The 16,791-nt window shown below is 45.2% G+C and overlaps 1 pseudogene; it reads right to left on the reverse strand.

Moving 5' to 3' along the window:
• The window catches only part of LOC121602953, a 29,507-nt pseudogene extending 13,837 nt beyond the window's left edge, over nucleotides 1-15,670 (reverse strand).
• Between the last annotated feature and the right edge of the window lie 1,121 nt (nucleotides 15,671-16,791).

The raw sequence follows: 16,791 nt of genomic DNA on the forward strand, positions 1-16,791 counted from the left end.
AATTTGTGGTCATATTTTTACCGTGGAAGTAAACACGCACGCGGTCGGTCGGTCGGTCGGTCGGTGGGTGGCAGCCAGTACCATGAAAAGCCATGAAAAGAAAAGAGCGGACAGAAAGTTAGTGCTTCGGTGGAGAGATTGTAGTTAGCGCTTTTTGTGTGTTTGCTTTCACAATCTGCAACTATACTATGCTGCAGCAACGCGACGCTGCAAGTTTGCTACACGTCGCGTACATGCGAAGTGCAGAAGGGTGCGCAAATAGTGCTTTGAAGCGCTCCTGTGGTAAAAACCAAATCTGCACGCTCGCGCTGAAGCTGTGCGGGACATAGTTTATGGTCAGAAAAGAAGCAACACAAAAGGAAAGAAAGAAAAAGCAACTGCACGCAGCAGTTTAATAAACAAAACTGAGTGCGCGAAAGAATTTGACCTAGGAGTTTTCTATAAATCTCGATGATGATGCACAGGGCAACAAAAAAAAGGGCACCACACTGTACAGGAGATAGTAAAAGATAGTGTGTCGGAAACAAGTTCAAACAAAACTTTGCGAAACCCATTCTCCCTCACCCGGGCAGCATTTTCGTACAGTTGCAACCCCACGGCCAGATTGTTTCTTTTTTGGCTGGAAGTTTGGTACAATTTATGAAAGCTGAACTTGATCCGGGAGAAGCCGAACAGCTTTCTGTAATTCACTTTGCTTTGTAGTTTTTGTGCTTTTTTCTTTACTTTTACCAACCAGTTTCTTGCACGCGTTGCAGCGGCGCTATTTCAAAATTTGCAACGGAGATGCTTTCCTGCCGCTCAAGCACGGTTCGCAGGTAAGCACCGACCTCTCTAGAAGCGCGCCGACAGATTTACAGCTGCAACTTCCTGGCTGGAAAGAAGAAAAAAAAAAGAAGCAACGGTAGCTTACGCTTGGTGCAGTATGCGCACACTCCCCAACCTGCCTGCCCATCATGTGGCGGAAGGCATAATATGTGCGCCAGCAGCAGGCGCAGCCAGAAGTTCAATATCGCAAGCGGAACTTTTGCGCGCCGCGTTCCTGGAGAAACGCAGAAGACAGAAGTGCAACATGTGCTAGTAATTTAAGCCGTAACATCCTGCTAGAAGGAGAGAATGCCTCGCTGCCGTAGTGCAGTATCGGTGCAACACAATTTTGCCATTTTAGGAAACACACACCAGGGTTTGGTAGTGAAATGAAAAACAGGGTAGCAGAGAAAAAAGAAAGGAAGGTTGGTAAAATAATGATCACTTTTACAAAGTATGTCAGCACAGGCCTTGCTCCTGCTGCTGCTGCTGCTGCTGCTGTGCAGTTGCCTGCTGCAGTTGCCTTATGCAGGCGGAGCGGACACACTCCAGCACACAGTGGAGCCAATAAATATCCTGCTAAGGTGTGAAGATTTATGCCGTTGTTTTTCTTGCACGCCGGTGGTAATGGTAGTGTTAATAGCTGGTGCTCAAATTATACAGTACGGATGCTGGGGAACATCGGAACACCTTCTCTTGGCCGGGACGGCAGCCGTTTGGAAGGGAAGCTGTGGGCAGAAACATTGTGTTCCGGTGTGTGTTCACGGGCGTGTTTAAATTTAAACCCCTTTTGAACAACTCCGTTCGCTGTGTCTGGGAAGGAAGAGGCAGCGAGTTGATCGTGTACTATGGGTTATTGTTTTTTCCCCGTGTTACACACTTGTAAAAAACGTGTTCGTTACTAGCTGTTCTTTGACTCAGTTCTTTGATTTGGAAGATGGTCACTACGTTTCACAGTTTTTAGTTGTGTGTTTTACAGAGCCATTTAAATCTGATTTTTGTATACTTTGTATGCTGAATCCCTTTTAAATAGCAATGACTGTTGCCTCCGATGTAGCTACTAAGCAGTAAAAAAAATCTTAAAACATTAGATTTAAAAAATGTTTTTAATTGCGAGCTTTGCTAAACAAAATCCTTTCCATAGAAAAAAATCAAATCAGCCCATTTTTAAGATTATAAGCATTTTTTGATTGAGTCTGGTCTTATAGTCAGTCGTATCGTGTAAAAATAATTCATATGAATATATTCTTAATATAATAGTGATATATGTATTCAATATACTTAACATAAATTCAATAATTGTGGAGCACACAGTGTCAGACATTACGTTACATTTTTAAAGCAATGGACTTACACTCAAAAATTAATGCCTTAGAGGCAAACATTGTGACACGCTGTCAAAAATTGTTGCCTTAGAGACAAAAACAGGTGAGTTAGAGCCAACATTTAGCAGCAACGACTGTATGGTATGTAAGAAAAGTCGTAATTTGATTGAACCTTTTTGCCAAGTTAAGATTCTTTTTGAGCATATCTCTTTGAAAACACATCGATCCATCATTTAGAATAATTGATCTCCTTGAAACTTGATCGCTAAGTGATCAAAGGCCTATTTTGTTGAAGTAATTGACAGATTATTACAATCATGAGCTTCAGTAAACGAACTCTGGGAAGTAAGAAAACCAAACTTAACCAAACCAAACATTATTAATATGCAACTCACAACGTTTTTACTAAATTAATAATTGCTGAAACGAGTTTTCTATATCCGTTTTACTGGCCCAAGATCTAAACCCATAAACCTAACTAAACACATCCTAAATGCGTAGGCTTGATTTCAAAGAAGCACGAATTCTATGTGGCTGAAGTACAGTGTAAAGAAGCAAGCTGGATTGGATCAAACAGTGCAAGCTGCACAGCGCGAGATGAATTGTTTTAATCTTCAGTTTTTGCACGCATCGTACGGCGCCTACTCTGAGTAGAAAGTAACATCATAAACGGAAACGCCCAAACGAGTGCTGCTTTTATTTACTAAACCGTCTGGACCGCAGATATCCATTGAAGAAATCACAAATAAGTCCAGCATTCTAAATACTCATTAAAATTCACTAAATCTACAAAAAAACACACAAAATAACACGTAAACCAAAGCGCAAAACCAAAACCACAAAAAAAAAAACTTCAAGCTCATTTGCACGATTCAAATTAATCCTATCTGCTGCTCCGTAATTATCGTTTCGTTTTTTTTGGTACTTGATTTTTTCCTTCTTTCGTTTCAGTTCGCAAGATAGTACTGCCCTACATAGCCGACGGCGCTAACCGACCAAACCAGTGCTACACGCGATCGCTGTAAACTTGGAAGAAAGCAAAAACAACAACAACAACAACAACAAACACGCCCAACACTTCCGCCGCCGGTCGAAGCCAATTTAACGGGCCAGAACATTTTAATTAATCCCGCGCAACCGGCATTAACACGAACGTCTTTACCGGGAAGGATCTGGACTTCGGGGTGCAAACCCGGAAACGCAATCAAGGAGTGAGGAGGACTGGAGAGAATGGCTACTTACGTGAGGTGAAGGTATGATCCCACCAATCCGTTTTGCACAGGAACGCCTTCAGATTGTCGGCGGTGCGGCCGACGATCACTACCGGCGGTGCGACCAGCGTCCGGACGAGCAACGCTATCCCGACGAAACCGCACAGCACACCGATCCGCTTCAGCAGGTAGGCGTCGGTAATTTTGACCGCTTTCGCTGACCGAACACGAAAAATTACCGATATCCTGGAGAGAGGGGTGGTTTTTTTTAAAGAAGGAAAATATTTTATAAAAAAAAGGTATGAAGAGTACGAGAGAACAAAAAAGGGTTCGTAGTCTAGGTAGACATTGCGGTTGCATCGTTTGCGGGATTCTTGACGAGTTGTCTCGGCTCTTTTCGCTGTATTCTTTCATCGCCTTCCGTTTTTCTTATTTCTGATCGATTCTTTTTACCAATTATCTTATACATTAAGAGCAAATTAGAACTCATCCACTTGTTGCTGCTTTTTCGATTGATTCATCAAGAAAAGGCAAATTTTCCTTACATACAATCACTCACACATACACTCATGAAAACAATTCATTATTTGCGCTTACTTTCGTTTGCTTCACTCATGAGCCCACCTGCTTCGGACAGCTTGCCCGTACCAAACGGCTCGGTTACCTTGGTTACGCGCACGAAAAACGCGCAGCACGGGTAAAGTTAATTGTGATTTTTCGAATAACAACGGTCCTGCTGGTGGTTCAACTTACCGCCATGTTTTCAGCATCAGCGCTCCGTACGTCAGGGAAAAGCCAATTTCCCGCAACCAGATGCGGGCGGTGCAGGAGTAGAGCGACGGGGGCGGATACATCACCACCGACTGTCGAGTCCGGTTTCCGTGTGGACAGTTTCCGCAAGAATAAACACGCGATTTTGCCCACAGAGAGCAAGCAACAAATTGAACAAGAAAGAGAAAGAGAAGGCGAGAAATGTGAGTGAATGAGTAAAGGAGAGCGAACGAAAATGAAGTGCGATAATGTAATGAAACTTCTCCTGCGAGCAACAACAACACAGCACAAACCCATCGAAAGCACGTTGGACACGGTGAGTGAAAAGTGTGATTGACTGAGCGATTCTAAAATGAAAGTGATGCGTTTCATTCCCTGCCCCCTCCACCTCCCTCTCTCCCCCCCCCCCCCTGGTCCATCGCCACTACCACCACCTCTCGCAGGGGCAGTTAGTTATGTAAATGAAGGTAATTAGTGATTCTGGCGGCGTTCGAATGAAGTTAAAATTAGATTTCCTTTTTAGCTTTCGGTGCGAATATTGCTGCTTGTGCGGTTGTTGGTGTATTTTTTTTTCTTTGTTGCTCTTCTGTAGCAGGTTTCTGGGCCCGGGATGGGGCAAAAGAGCGGGGGCAGCAACCAATTCCTTCGCGCTAGAAAACAACACTCCCGCACAGCTCGAAAACAGCGCTCGAACCGAGGACGGGAGAGAACACAAAAACACACAACATAAATGAATGGGATGAGCCCGCTGTGGTGGTAGTTTTTAATTTGCTTTTACTTTTATGGTTTTTTTGTGTGTGTGTATGTTCTTTGCTCGTTCCATCGGTACGGGCGAAAATGAAAATGAAAGCGAAGGGAAAGAAAGAATTATTTAAATGCCACTGACGCGATGCGGTGACGGGTCAGGAAAAAAGGGGGAGAAAATAGGCAAAGTGGGAGGGCGGGCTGTTGAAAACTATGCCAACCCGAGCTTTGATTTACGTCGATGTGCTTTCGTGGCAGGATGGTGGCCTTCTGTCTGGGCCGGTAAAGGCTTGTCAAGTGGACGTGGATTGTGTGGTTGTGTGTGTGTGTTTGCCGAGGATGAAAGTTGAATAATCGTAGCAAATATTTGCACTCGACAAGTGTTTCTCGGTGGTGCATTCCTTTGCCGTGGCCTTTTTTTTCTATTTTTTTCCAGATTCAAGAGAAGACTGGTGACAATTTCCTTCGCTTTTGAAGACTCCGTGTTTGAAGAATGAAGTTATTTAAATTGAATAAATCTGGCCATGAATGGTTTGAATAGTAAAGAATCTTCAGTTATGCTGCTACTTTGAGCTGTTTGACTAAACAAAGGATTAAATAAGAATTTTTATATCCATAACACTGTCAACATAGTAAAGTTTTGGCATGAATAGTTTGCGATGTTCGTTAAATTTCAAAATTATAATTAATGGGGAAGCAACGAACCCTGAAAGTGGCTCAATAAAAGCGGATTAATCTATCTCATATTGCCCTTTTATCGTGATTTAATTGCTACTATCGAATTTAAATGAGTTTCCTTGTTCAAAAGCTACCAAACAGCAGGCTGACAGAGGAAAACAAAATAAAAATCGCACAATAATCATTTAACTGAAATTAAATAAAGATATCACATTTCAGAAAGGATGGAAAACAGAAGCAATTGCAAAAGAGGCTGAACCGTGTTTGAAAAAAGCCCAAAAAAGGACACAAAAATGTTTGAAAAAAAGCACAGCAAAAAGTAGCCCACCCCCGGCAAATGGCCATTTGTAATGTAATGAAACGAAAGATTAATGTATTCCTTTGAACGAGCTGGTCGCCGGAAGCCTCGCCACCGCTCTGACTGACGACAACAGTCCGCGAAGGGAGTGAAATAAGAACGAAGAAGAATTAAAAATAAAATTCCCCCCAAATCGAATGGATATTTGAGTATGTTTGCAAAATTGCAAAACCCCTGCGCCGCGTAGCCCGCGCACCGCTTGGTTGGCGAAGGCTGGAGGCACTTACCGTGCAATAAATGCAAAATGCGCCCAATGCGATTACACGCAGCAGCGCCGGACTGGCCGCCCTTACAACCTGCAATGAGAGTGAGCGAAGGAAGAGAAAGGTGTGGGTGAGACTCAGTTACGTTTGGTCGTTGTTTTTTGCTTTACTTTTTTTGCTGCCCATTGGCAGCAAAGCTGCACAAATTAAATTTCGCGCAAATTTCGCAGCAAATAATTGTACGAATTTAATTTTGCTACCACGTCGTTGATGGTAGAATACTACACGTAGGAGAAGGCAAAAAGGAAACAAAAGCTGAATTTGGTTTGGCATTCTTTGTATGTGGCGTTTTTACTGCTTAATCGGAAGCTTTGGACTGATGCTCAGATAATGCACTTTTTTTTTAAATGCATGAGGCTTGTGGATTTGAAGCTTTTAGCTTTCTGAAACAGATCGCCCACTGTTGGGTTTCCTGAGCAAGTAATCACATTTAACATTTCTTCTCTACCTCCTTTCGTATTGCAGCAAACGCAGGTCACAGGTGAAAATGGTGTTAAAAGCTTTATTATTAATTGAAGCAAAAAGAAAATCATTCCACTACACACACACACAAACAGCAGTGCAATGTAATTCATGGCCGAACTGCACGCATGCTGCATATTTAACACCACCAATCAGCAATTGACACCTCCCGGCTGGCGTCGGGTTCAGGTTGCGCGCTGGTGTGTTGCGTAGCGGACAAACAAGTGGACGTACGGATCTGTGAAACCGGGAATAAATTAATTCCAAAGCTTCCGCAATCCGGAGAACCGTGGTCGATTGGTAAAAAAAAAAAAAACGATGGCAAGATACAACCAAATCAAACCACCAACCGCCAAGCCTTTCGCGCGCGTGTGTGTGTGCTTTAATATGCAATGTCAACCGGTGTCGCTCTTCCGCAAAAAATCAAAGGGATGCTAGAGCATTAAAAAAATGTAATTTACATTTCCCGTTTTCGTGGAGAAGAGAGAGAGAGAGAGCAACCTTCATTGCGATTGGGTCATGGGTTTGCGGCCAAACGATGACGGGTTTTGCACTGTTTGCTCGTTTGTTTTGTTGCAGGTGCTACAGCTGCAAGTAAAGGTCTGGCAATCGATAGTGAAATGATGACCAGTGACGAACGGTTTATCCGGGCTGACCACACATCCCGTGGTGTGAACATATGTAGGCGCGCGTGAGTGTGGTTTTTTTTTGCGTGTGCTTGTTGTCGTTCGCTTTTTTATGTGTTTGTTTGTGAAGGATCGTGCCTGTAAGCTAAATTTTTAAAGCTGTAGTGGATTAAATACGCGAATAATTGTACATTAAACTGACTAACCGTAAGACTTGACCATTGTACGAGGACAAAAAAGCCCATTTTATCCTTTCATTTCCCAACGGTAAAAACACTTCCCGTGTAAAAAAAGCTCCATTCAATTAATAAACTAAAGTCTACTGTTGACTGGCGTTGCTATTTACGCACACACGGTGGAGGAAATCTCTAAACAAGGCTTGCAGTAAATTGAATCTTTTTTAATCAATTCCGAGTGCGCGCAGCTCCATTGCTGTGGCCAGCAAACATTTCTCTTTCGCTGACGCGGAACGGCTTAAATTAAAATTATTCACCGTACAGCGTGTGTTGGTTTTGCAGGCTCTGTGCCCACCTCCTGTACGCTGCTCGGACCACCTGCCTGCCTACCGCACCACAAATGAAAAGCAAACAAGCATTCTAAATGCAAGCCCAAACGGACGGGGATCCCCCCTTGCTTCGCTCTAAGCCCGCTGTTCCCGACCTACCTTCACTTGCTGGTACTTGAAGGTAAACACGGCCGCTGGTGGGAGCAGCCCGATCACGGCACAGGCCAGCACGAGAATGGACGTACGCATCGGCCAGTTCAGGGCGGCCACGCACGGCGATGCATCCTCGCAGTAGTCGCAGCCCTCCGCACACGGCAGACATTCGTACGAGTTCGGGATGCTGTACGTGCTGTACTCGTTCTGCAGTGACAAACGGACAAATGGATGTAGCGGAAAAAAAGAGACACTCACCGTGAAGCCAGTGTTGGGGCACCAACTCTTACCAGCATAAGCTTCTCGTACTCTTCCTCCAGCGTGCTGCCGTTGAAGTACTTCTGCTCGATCGTCGTGTCGGGAAAGTAGTAGCCCTTGCGGCAGATGCACCGGTACGAGCCACGCCGAAAGCCAAGCCCCGGGATGGGTGTACACTGTGTGTGTATGTGTGAGAGAGAAAGAGAGGAAATGTACAAAGCAATACTATATTTAAAACAAGCGTTTTACAGGGCTTTAAATAGGCTTTGGAAATAAACGGAGAAATAAATCGACATCTTAAATAAATCAAGTGCTTCTGCAAAAGCTAGGGCCGTGGGGCCGGTGGGGTTTCACCCGGTGGAAAAAAAGAAAGGTTGATCTCGCTTTTTAAAAGCAACATCAACTTAACGGGAGCGATGGAAGGACGCCCAAATGAACCACGGTTACAAGAAAATCGCTATACAAAAAGCAAAAAACGCACCCAAGCAACATTAAAGTACCGGCAACATTGAAACAGCATTAAATTAATTAAAACTAATGAAAGCAATGAAAATTTATCGCTTTCAAGTTCTGTCTTTGAGGAAGGGGCCCCGCAAAACCGCCGGCACCGGTTGAGATGCTGAGATGAGAGTGGCGAAAAAAAAGCGCCGGAAAATGAAAATGTACGAAAATAAGCCCTAACGCCGTGCGAGCGAAGGGAAGGTGCATCACTAGGCGTGCTTTAATGGGCCACGCCATTACTCAACCGTGCTTGCTCAAAGGAATTTACGTACGTATGGGTGTAGGGTGGCTGTTTTTTTTTAGATCGTTTTGCCTTACATTATCCACTCAATCTGTACGGTACAAGGGAGGTGGTGAATGAACAAAAACAAACAAAAAATGGGGAAAAGCCAGAAGGAGTCCGTCCTGGCCAAATTCGGCAACAGTTTGGAGGTTTGTTTGGAAAAAGAGCAGGCCATCCCTTAAAAATACCATTTTAACGTGATTTTCGCGTTCGCACATGGGGCTAGTGTTGCCCAGCTTTCGGCATGATAAAGTATTGACTTGGGTGCGGAAGAATATTCCTTCTCTTCAAAACAAAAAAAAAAAGTTCCTAAAAACCTTTCCCTATCCATTGTTGCGTCGAAAGTTAACGGCTGTTTTGAAAATTTTATTACACAAAGCACTACGAAACGAGCAACGCGAAAAAAAAAAACAAAGCAAACCCACTGATCCAACTCGACGTATCTGTATGTGTATGGTGCCGTTCAGTGTCGTGCAAAAGGAGCAGGGGCATCCCTTTTCCGGTACTTACCTCGGTCGTGCGCTGCTTGCATTTGTCCGTGCCGGCGAATATGTTGAGCGGCTGCGGTGCCCCCGATGGGGAGTTCTTCTGCGGACACTGATCAATGTCGACGCGCCTTAAATCGATATCGATGCCAGAAGTGCCCCTGCAGGGAAAGGATGGCAAGAACGTGGTCAGTAAAGTGGCCAGCTGGTTGGTTGAGGCGAGCAAATGGAGCTTTATTCATTGGTTTTGGTACGTGGCTGGGGAAGCTTTTGGTGAACGCTAATGAATAAATCGATTTTGATTTTGCTTTCAGTGGGTTTAGGGAGCAACTTTGTCTTAAATTTCTCTTTAAAAATGTATTGAAATTTGCGTAAATTATTCAGTTCAGTAGCAAAAGATGCTTTCTACCTAATCATAAAGATGCAAATTTCTTTAAAAGTACTGAGTAAGTATTGTAATTTTTTGTGTAGCACATCGTACGAGGAAGTACGTCATCGGCTTCCGCTTTTGTAGCACCCTCTTGACGGACGTCCGTGAAGCCATTAATTTAAACATAATCCACACCAAATGAAGCTCGACCAGCGCTTGCCAAAACTGGAACCACTCACTGAAATCAATTATTAATGAGAAACAGGAAACATTTTCATTTCCTAAATATTTAAGCCACTCGACTACCGTTTCTCCGGGTTTCTCCCGGGTTCACCATTGCGAAACAACTTCCGATGTTAATCTTTTCCAACTTTTCCAACCACCATCTAGCTTAATCCATCAGCCCGGTGTGTGGTATTGTACTGCCCTGCAGCGACGCTGGATGGTTGACAGGGGGCGATTTGCAAATTGGCCAAATGACTCCCCTGACAACCGCCCCTGACGACTCGACTGGCGCTCGACTGTGCGACAAAACGGTCGCACAGCACCCCTCAGACACGCCGTTACACATTAAGCAACGATATCGGTAACGAACTGGAGCATTGCAATGAGTGTCGAAAGCCCACGCACGCCACCAGTGGCCATAAGTCAGCGCACAGAATATTAGACCCAAACCCAGCCCACTGCTGGCGTTTTCGCGTTCTGTTCACGGCCGATTGTGAAAGTTTAATCTGAAATGAAAGCTGAAACAATCGATAAGCGGCTGCTTGGGAGACTCGTAATCGGATGTGACGATGTGCGGCGCGTTTTGCTGAGTGGAGCTCTTAGGGGAGGGCACGCGGCAAGTAATCCTATTAAGTTGTCGCTCATTGATTTTTAATTGAACATGAAATGGACCGACGTGCGAGTTGCCTGTGTGAGTGGACGTGGGCGTTCGCGCTGTCGACGCATGCAATCGGAACGGGAAGCAGATCTCACGAGACCTTCTAATAAGTGAAAGTAATCTTTTTTTTGTCGTGTTGTTGCTCTGAAGGCCAATTCCGCAAGGAGCTTCGGTTCTGGGAAAACTGTCACGGTGAAGGTGAAGCTTTTCCGGATTCCCATTCTTGTCGTTGTTTCTTTCCGCTACAGATGGCGAACTTTGCCTGCCTGCATGGACGGCTTGTGTTTGTTGTTTGGTGATCCGTCTGTGTTACGCTCAATGCTGTGTCCTACTTTTCTTTTTTCTTCCAAAAAAAGAAGCAAACAAAAACCGAACAGACTTAGTTACCCCGATGAGATGGGAAGTACAGCTACGGAACGTCTGCAACATTATTATTGCTTGTTTTTGGAGAGGGCCGCTTTTCCTTGTTTTTTCTCCCACTCATTAAGGAGTTCACCGACAACTTCTTGACACCATCTCCAAGGTAACAAAGAGCCATGGGACGAAGAGTGACTAAACTTTGCCTCCACGGTGCTGTTGATGTTGTCGATTTAGGAGCTAAAGTTAGCGTTGGACTATTTGCGCGAAAGAAATAGAGTGAGAGAGCGAGTTTCTTGCGCCAATGTTTTAGCAGCTTTTTCTTCGATTTTCTTTCTCGAAGCTGAACGATTTTGATGTAATTTATAACAGCACAAGGTATCGAAAGTTAAATACCAGGCGAAGTGAAATGGACACAAGTGCACAGGCAAATAAAGCCCGATAAGTGTCGAAGAACAGGGTTGCGAAGAAACATTGTTCTACATCATAATAAAAGCTGGGCACAAAGGTGTCTGGAAAGTTGAGCGGAAGATTTACCGACGCTGATAGTCTCGCCCCAAAGCCTCATTGATCAAATCGTGGAAGCTAACACAAACCAGTGGACCTATTTTCTTGCTTCTTTATTTTTACGCCCTTTCGGTACTGCACAAAAGATTCCATCAACTGATACGCTTGCGGATGGCGAAACCGATTAATCATCACCAAGCTTCAAAGTGCGGCGTCTTTGAATTATCAAACGAAAAGAGAAGAAAAAAACGTTCACAATTGCAAATCAAAACCGAGTACCACTCTGGACTGGTGATGGTGGAAGGATAAGGATCTTTCGGGGTTTTTCTGCACTTTACCTAATGCTCCATTCACTCAACTATTAATTACAGTCCCGATAATTAATCTCCCGAGGCACGGTTGTTGCCGGACCACAAAAACTGCAAAGATTGTGCCATCGATAAGCGCGTTGATTAATAAGGCGAAAAAGGAAATCGCCCACAGGGCCGAGCCGTAGGCTCTCAAATCGAAGGCTCGGTCGGTCAACGGCACTGGAAACCGCATCCCAGGCAACGGCACTTCTGCTCCAAATCGCATTTGGGAAGGATTTGGGATACGGCCAGTGCCTGTGGAAGCATTCCATGCTAAGCGGATTACCGCTTTCACCCACCCAGCGATGAGAAATGTGTTGCCCGCTGTTAATTATAAGAGTTGTCCTGTTACAATGGGGCGAACTGAGGGAAGCCAACACGAAACGGGGTTTGTTTGACATCGAGATTGGATCAGTCGAACAAGAAAAAACATTCCTATCAGAACGTCAGCCTGTGGTCTAGGAAGTGGACCAACCACCTGTAAGGCTGGATACTGGTGCCTTCGACAGCAGCTCCGAGTATCGATTCTACCCACTGATGCGATTTCGAAAAGCCGGTACAATTTTGACACCGTGCTAGGACCGTCCGTCCCATTCAATCAATCTTTGTGGTCTAGATCCACCCATTGCCAGCGACTGCAAGCAATTGGGAGGAGTATCAGACCATCCTCTCCAACTCGACCAGGTTCTAACTTAAGTGGTCTCACAAGTCTACGCCACTCTGTGCGTGGAGCTTTTGGACGACAGGCACCGGGCACGATGCCTTCTCCAAAAAGTAGGCCTCTCCGACACCGATTTATTGACCACACCGATGCGTAACGATGAGTGATTTACGGCACTTGACGGATCACGTGTCACGTGAACGGGAGTGCCCAAAATTCGGACATTAACGATGCTGACCGGGCGAGCAATGCCTGACGGGGCACGGTGGGCTCAACAAGTCGAAACACTTGGTGTGGTGTAGGTTCGCCGTCGTAGCCGTTCCCCACAAAATTACCGCAATCAATTTTCACTCGTACCAAGCGCCCTCGCACTGGTAGGCTGTTGCTTTTCGAGTCGAAGCTCGGAAGTTCTTGGGTGGAGACATTTTTCATCAACGAACGTGCACGTGCTGGGGGTTTCTATGTGTGTGTGTGTGTGTGTGTGTGTGTGTGTGTGTGTGTGTGTGTGTGTGTGTGTGTGTGTGTGTGTGTGTGTGTGTGAGTGTTGCTTTTGCTGTTTCGTGCTTCCTTACGCTTTTTCAAAGCTTTCTGTCCCTCGTCTCGTCGTCGAACGCTGATGAAGATGGAAGAGCGAAAGCTCATTCAATCAAATCCCATTACGGGTTTCTGCACGTTCGCTGTGTTGAGGTGGCGGTTTCGAGTCCGGCTAACCGCAACATCTCCTTCCCCCCCCCCACCCCCGGAAGCTGCAAATGTCGTGCCGTGCCGCGGCATTCTCCTGTCAAGCGGGGGGGTTTTTCCCTCGCTTTATTACGATCTCTTCTACACAAAGCCCCAGTTTTTTTGCTTTCTTTTCTTCGCATTCAATTTCTTTCGCCTAGTTTGTGTGCTGGTGCGGGCTGCCCAGCTTGTCTCTAATTTCCCGCACCACCCGCAACCACCAACCATGCTCGGCCGAGAGTGAAATGGCCTGTGGACCGAACAATAAACTTTGCTGTGCCCGATGGAATCCGATTGTCTGTGAAAGGCTGCGAGTGCTGGGGTGAGGCTGTTGCATCGCCACGCGTCCAACAGTGTGTACGGTGGAACCGGTGGAACATGATCCCTTTCGGGATTTTTGCGTCCAATACGTCCGTTGAACCGATGGCAGAGAACCCCGTATCCCGTTTTTCCGTCGATTGTTTCCCCCCCTCTTCTCGTGCCGGCTCAAATTGGACCCATTGGGACATTGGGAGCGAGTGTCGGTTTGGTTAGCGTGGGCGCTGCCAGCACGATGCTAAGCCTAGGCGCGCTGAAACGATTGCATACAACCACCTACAACCACACACACCCACACACAAACACATCCATTCATTGTGTGCTGGTTGTGAAGAATGTGAACAAATACTTCTGCGAAAGATGGCAAAAACATGGCGGTCGGTGCTGCGGTCTCCCGCGTCCAGTAGGTTTTCCCGTTGGCAGGCTTTTTCGTATTATTGTGTATCCCTGTGAGCGGTGTTTTCCTCGAGCTCGGACTCTCCCTTGCCCCGTTGCCATTGGACAATGGCGCTTGGGACGGCGTGCTGTGCTAGTACCGAAAGGTTTTCTTTTTTTTTCGGGTTGTGCCTCGCCCCAGTATCTGTTTCACTTCAAACGGGACGGGATCTAAAGGAAATTGAAAGCTCGGCAATTATTTGCAACCCTCAGCTCTATTAATAATGGGGATGTCGACAAGGGACTTGTACTCGCCAACGCACACATACACACATACCCACTGACAGACATATCTCGAATCGGCACGTGTCCGAGATGGAGCGGCATGTTTCAACCGTGCGCTCGCTAATCGTTTCGCTTTTTGGGAAAACTATTGAAAAAGGGGCTCCGATTCCGATCTCATGAGCAGATAATCGAGCGTGCAGCAGGGAAGACCTTTCCTTTCCCTCTTCTTCTGCCCGATTGAAACCGTTGATGCCATTGTCGAAACCGGTGGGATAATAATTATGTGGAAGGATGGCTAACCAAGCCACAGGGACAGGCCTGTTTTGTTCGGCTGGGCGAAGAATGAAAGAGTAAGCTTTGGTAGCCCTTGCCGTGCACACATTGGCACATTTTCAGCACGTTTGCAAGGTTCGATGTGAAAACTATTATTTGGTTCGAAATTGAACCGTATCCATAAGTGGGGTTCGTTATCGAGCGGGCTTTTGTGCTGTGTGTCGTGAGCTCACATAGTGGACATTATTTTTTCCCCCGTGCGCAGGTTTAGTCCGATTCAGGCTTTCGATTCAAAATCAAACAGCACATCAAGCGAAATGGAAACAGACAAATGGCACCATTAAGCTCACTGGGGGGGTTGGGAAATACTGCTGATAAAGCTCGGCATACTAAATGCTAGTTAATGAAACACGTAGCACGATAATTGAAGGGCAGTCTGGATTGTGAGGGAGAGAAAAAATAATTCCTTAAAAAAAGCAACAAGTAATTATCGTGGAAAGCAATTGGAACGTTCATCGAGCTACATTGGTTGAGCTGCAAAGCGGATGCTAATGGAAACACGTAGCATAAATTAAATGGTACTGAGTTATTGCCGAAAAGATACAAATAAATGTAAAAGGGGAGCAGCTCGGAGGATTGTTATTGCTAATGTCTTGGAACTCCTCTTCAATTTTTTTTGTGTGTAAAAGATTGCCAATTTTGAAATCGATGGTTCATTTTTACAGGTTCATCCTAATTTTTCCCAAGCTTGTCCCTTTTTCTGTTAAGTATATTAATCTGCTTCCCCTTCGGGCACGATTTGCAAATGAGAAGAGCATTGAAATGATAAATGCACCAACGTACCAATGCATTGCTTTAGAAAGAAAGAAATATTGTGAGTAATGTTTGCACCGTTTGCAATTAATTTCACCGTTACCCGTACCTACTGAATGAACTCAAGCGCAAAAAAGAACGAACAAACTCTGACACTTACTTGAAAAAGTACGTCCCATTCTCGTAGCCGAAGAAGGGTACCGTGTACGTTAGCATCCAGATATTGCCACCGCCACAGTCGTAGTACGGCTTTGACCACCGTCCGTCCTCGTACTTGACGATAGGATTTCGTCCGCCTGCCGTTCGGTGTTGTTGGTGTACACGTGAAAAGCTGCGTCGTGTCCGCGGATCCGGGAAAGTGAGCGAGAGATGAAGAGAAGGAGAAACAAGTTTCAGGAAAATTAATATTAAATGTTGCCTGGAAAAATTAAATCGCACCAGGAAGCTATTTACGTTTACTTTTTTCCTCTTTCTTGCTGTTGCTTATTTTGTTTGTTATTTATTTACTCCCCCCCCCCCCCTCTCTCTCTCTCTCTCTCTCTCTCTCTGAGGGAGCAATCAGGTGAAAAGCAGCAGCAAAAGACTTCTGCGAAATCAAAATCCATTTTCTTGAAAGCTTTTTTCGTGTTCCATCTTTGTTGTGCACCTTGACAGAAGCGGAAGGGGGTTTTTTTCCCTCCCATTTGTCAGTGTTTCCGTTTTACGAAGTAGTAAATAAAATGGTAAGCAAGGTAGTAAATGGGATCTGGGGAGCAGATAATGCTACCATTAATGCCGTACTTAGTGATAATGATTGGCTCTGGGCGTATTGCGAAGAAACAAATAGCCATCTATTTAGAGTTGAAAATGAAAAATAAACAAAACCACCAGTTGAAGAAAGCAGCAATGATACACCCGACAACACGCACGCAATCAAACCTAATGATGTGTCATACCGATGCGCTATCAAGCATAAACTTGAAAATCATCGCAACAACAACCACAACAAATGACCCTGCCACTTGAAAGCAGTGGGAAGAACAAAAAACAAACAAAAAATGTCACCCAAACTCACAGTTGCCAGCGAGCAACTTTTTAAATGAGAAACTTTCACTACGTCACTTTTCGCCACAGTAACGCATCCACACAAGCAAGCAAGCAAGCAACCAGCGCCGCAAGGAGCACCAGTTGAAGTTGAAGTTTTCTTTCCCTGAAACCGTGCCAGCTTCGTCGCAAGTTCAGCAAGATTTATTGCGACACTCTGGGCAAGAAACTTGAACTTTACTCGGAAGGTCGGCGCGCCGCACCCGTTGGGAAATTAATCAAACGCGAAAAGACAGGCCCTGTTTTGATACGTTGCGCTGGTGAGCTGTCGTTTTGGATTCCGTTTCCCAGGGTGTTGGGTGTTTTCGTCGAGTTTTGAGAAAAAAAAACGGAGAAGAAATCAAACAAACTACTATTGCCTTTTTCCGG

This window comes from Anopheles merus, unplaced genomic scaffold, assembly GCF_017562075.2.
Source record: "Anopheles merus strain MAF unplaced genomic scaffold, AmerM5.1 LNR4000733, whole genome shotgun sequence".
Classification (NCBI taxonomy): Eukaryota; Metazoa; Arthropoda; class Insecta; order Diptera; family Culicidae; genus Anopheles; species Anopheles merus.